Below are 4,772 nucleotides of genomic sequence, written 5' to 3'. Positions count from 1 at the left end.
TCTCCAACAAGTTTAGGGTGATCTGAAATAAGTATAGTCAATTTTGTAAACTAATTAAAAATTCATATTATATGCAATACATCTCTGCATACATTATTAAATTCACACATATTTGAATACAATCACTTTCTTTACCTCCATTCACCTTCTACATCTGTATTAGTAGGAATGGAATTCCCCCACTACATATACACAAATATGACTAGCTTTCGTATTGGTCTTTTATCTGTTAGGTACAATCCCATTTCTATGCTTTTTGTGATACTAAAATGGGTCTTTAGAAAGTCTTCTTGAGCACCCTTCTCAGTTGATTTCCTCTTAGTTTCTCTGAGTGGGGCGATATAGTCTGTGAAAGGAGAAAAGGTACTTTCTGTATATTCCAGCTCCTGTCAGTTTCCTTGCTACTACAAGGAACAGTTATGATTCAGACCAACCTCTTTGACATCCCCACCATGACAACTCAGACATGTAACCACCAGCAAGCTAAACTTGGTGATCTAAGTTCCAGTTATACTACGTCACATTTATTAAATTTATGTCTTGGGAAAGTTAAAAATAATTTAATCCATATACTTTTTGATCACTTGGATAGTCAAAACTCATATGTTGAAATAACAGTCACCTACTGTATTCCAATCAAAATTTGAATTAAGACTTGTTTTTCTACTTTCATGGAACTAATATGAAGCTAGATAATCTTTTTTTGCGGTGCTGGGGATCGAACCCAGGGTCTTGTGCTTGCAAGGCAAGCAATCTACCAACTGAGCTATCTCCCCAGCATGTTAGACATTCTTAATATATTCTTATATTGTCAGATAAAAGCAAGTCAACAGCTCAAAATATGTAACTATATATTATCTTCTACCAACGTCATAAATGCCTTTGAATTAAAACTGACAAAATATAAAAATTGAGTAAAATTACTTACTTCTAAGAATAAGTTTGTGAATTGCTATAGGTTATATGTCAACTTTGCTTTATGAAAACTGACTTAACTCTGCTTTGTATTTTGCCTAAGACTAGGGACCTCATCAATCTCTCATTCATCTTCATTTTTCCAAATTTACCTCAAACCCTCATCCCAAGAAACCTTTATGTATCCTTTATTTATGAACTTATTGATAATGAAAAAGGTTAAAATAGATAAAGGAATTTTAGATGTTCTTGTTCCCTTTGTTTATATACTAAAGGTGGAATAGTTCTTCTATCTATGAAATTGACTTTTACTAAAAGAAAACTGTTTTAAAGTGTTTATTTTTTTTATTGAGGTAGATAATAGAAATTGACAAAATTCAAAACAATAGATGATTTCCCAAAACATGTATATTTTGGCCTAGGGGTAAATTTTATATTTGCATTACAATATGAGCAAATCTGTTCTTTTTTCCCACTTTCCAAAGTGAAAAGAATAAAAATAACACTGAAAAAACAAAATTTAGAAGGGCTAGAAGTTATCTCTACTCACCTTAATTTATTTCTAGCTTCTTGCTCTGCAATGAACATGGAGAAATGATGTTGTATTCTTAACTTGAAAATCAATATTAGCATTCACGTTGGTCCTACATTTCCTTTGGGAGTGGAGAATTTGCTGGTGAGCAAAGCAAAATGGAAAAACATGAAGTTGCTGCCTCTTTAATCTTTTCCCTTTTTTGTGCCTTTTAGGATAGGGCCCTCAGTTAAGATTAATACTAATATTAATCTTAAAGAAAAGCAAAGATTTTTCTTTGTCTTTAAGAATCTACATCGTGTACAACCATAGAAACGAAAAGTTGTACCCCATTTGTGTACAATGAATCAAAATGCGGTCTGTAAAAATAAAAAAAAAAAAAATTTGACACTCCACCTGGAATTTGAATTAAAAATGGATTATCTATTTATATACAATTGAGAAATAACTACAATTTCAATCTTGTTTCATTTTAGAGTGATCAAAGCCAATTGAGCTAAATCTATAACAGAATAGTTTTGATAGTGATATATAGGCTTGCCCTTACCACACAGAAATGTTGTAGATAATATAATTTTTGGAGGTCTCCAATATTAGTTTTTATCTGCTTTTCAAGCTTATGAATGCCCCCAAATGAATAGTCTATTGTTTAGCTACACAAAAGGGACCATCCATTTGACCCCCGAGGTGATCCGTCAGAGCCTCAAGTGGGAGAGTTCATTACCTGAAGCTTGGCATGAATAATGATGAATGCCATTAGTCATCATAAAAATTTCCAACAGCTTTCAAAATTCTGACCACAGTATTTGATTCAGTGACCTCCCATGACAAAAACCCCGCAGGCTAACAGAACACCATGTAATGAAAGATTTTTTTCATTTATTCTATATTAATATAGTAATAATTTCACATGCATTAGAGAACAATATACAAAAACCAACTGGTAGAACTATCCAGTGGTTTCCTGGATATGCAATCTTGGATGGAATCTAAAACATTATCACTGTATCCTGAAGCACCTTTTAGTAGAAAGAGTGCTTTATTACCTATGGACTAAGACAAGCTTTCCCTCACTTTCAAAATAGGTCTTACATCAGCACTATATTCGTGCTATACCAAGGCTGCATTTTAGATTTACAGACTGGTACTGCTATCAATGGTTACAAGAATCACCATAGTCAAAAATTATGAGCAAGACTATATCATGATAGTATGAACAGTTTTTGGCAAATACTCAGTTCCATCTTCTCTTATTGTTGAATGGACTTCCATGGATCACTGGTGTTGGTTTTGGCCATGTGACTATTTTAGCCAAGAGGATGATTAGCAGGTGACAGAAGCAATCTTCAAATGTAGTTGTCCATTGTGGATTGTTTCTTGAGTTCCAGTGATCTACTATGATAAGGGCAGGCCCCAGGGAGTCAGTGCCCCTGCACGTAAGTCTCCAGAACAAGCACCTGTGGAACTGAGCCACACTGAATGGCAGACTAAAGCCTAATAGAGTGAATTCGTACCTCAGCCTGAACCAAAGAAGCCAGCCTATCGAGATCTGCCAAGCTGCTATTAAACTGTAGATACTGAGGCCAGAAGTTGAATGCTGGTTGCTGTAAGCCATTGAGTTACCGGGTGGTTTGCTGCACAGTATTATTGAAGCAATGACCTGACAAATAAGCCATGGAGAACAGACCATTTTAGATTTATCAGTGAATCTGAAGTCATTTAAAGTTGACTTGGAAGGAAAACAAAACTTGCAACAGCAAATTCCAGTTTTAGCTGTTTACCTTAGAGAGGATTTTCAATCACATTTTCTGAAAACAATAGGTTTTGAAATGTTAGTTCATATGTGAATTGGACTTTCAGAAATTTGTGATCAATATGAGAGGAAATACAAGATAAATAGGGAAGCCAAAATAATGTATATTTAGCTTATTTTCGCAGCCTAGATTTTTTTCAATAATTATTCCTGGTTTTTTTTTTTTTAAATTCTGGTTTCTGATTAGAATAATATTCTATTTCCCAAATTCTTAAAACAAAACTGACTTTGTCTCCTTGAACAGAGAATTTGTATTGTACTATAACGTTTTCATTTTTAAAGAAGATACATGTATTCTTTAAAAATTTCTCCCAGATGTCCTTATTTCCACAATTGCATAAGCTGCATTTATCATGAAGAGGAAAAGGAAGGTAGGAATGGCATGAGGAGAAGGCATGATATAACAATACTAATTGTAACTGAAATCTTTAGAGTTCTGAGAGTTTACAAGGTATTGTGATTTTCATTTCTTCATTCAAGTTTCACAAAAATTTTGTGAGATTGTTAAAACAGTCAATATAATCACTTTTTTATTTTTGGTAGACTAATGATTAAAAAATTTGAAAAGTTGAGTTTTTAATGGCAGACCTTACTTAAAGTTAACTCTTATTTTTAATTAAAAAAGTCACTTTTAATTATAAAAGGTAACATACTTTTCTCAGTGTTTCTTAGAATTTCCATCCTATAGGGTTTAAGCAGAGACCCACTTAAGTCTAGGTCAGAGAGATATTTTAACATACATTTCATAAGTTTTAGGTTAGAAATATCTTCCTGTATCTATCTCTCTCAATTCCCATTTGTCTTCTACAATATTGCCAGGTATCCAGTTGACTTTGTCTCTATTGTTCCTCATTTTCCAACATTCGTTTCATCACCCAATCCTAGTGTTTCTACACTCCAGATTGCTCTTGAGACTTGCAATTTCTCTGTCTGCATACTTGATATATTTATTATCTAAAATAATAGTTTGGCCCTGACTGGAAGCTTTCATCAGCATTTCTATGAGGTTAGTTATGATTTTTCTTTCCACTGATCTTGGTTTCTTCAGTCTCTAGCTTTAGTCTGGGATCCTAGATCTAGAAGCTTAAGATCTTGTTTTATGGTGTGATTGTGCTACAGATAGGAAAAATCAGAACCCCAAATCTTCCCCGCCCCTCTATACTAACTACTCATAATTGACACAACATAAAACGCTTCCTCTCTGGTCAACAAAATGTGTGGAGATTTCTCCCCACCAGCAACCAAGCAATTCTGTGGACAAGAGCTAAGCCTCTTCTTCTTCTTCTTCTTTTTTTCTTTCCTTCACAATAATCTCCCTTTATTCTGGATAACAGAGGCACATCAGTGAAATGATCTTTGCACAAAGATTCTTCACAATTACACAATAATTTATAACACAATTCTATGTCCAAAGAGCAGTTTAAAAAATTCTCTTAGCAGCCGAGTGGGAATAAAAGCAGAAAAATGACTTTGACAGTCCTGGTTAAAATGGTAATCTTGCTCACAAAAAGA

This window comes from Sciurus vulgaris (assembly GCF_902686455.1).
Source record: "Sciurus vulgaris genome assembly, chromosome: 9".
Lineage (NCBI taxonomy): Eukaryota > Metazoa > Chordata > Mammalia > Rodentia > Sciuridae > Sciurus > Sciurus vulgaris.
Note: the sequence above shows the minus strand (reverse complement) of the source record.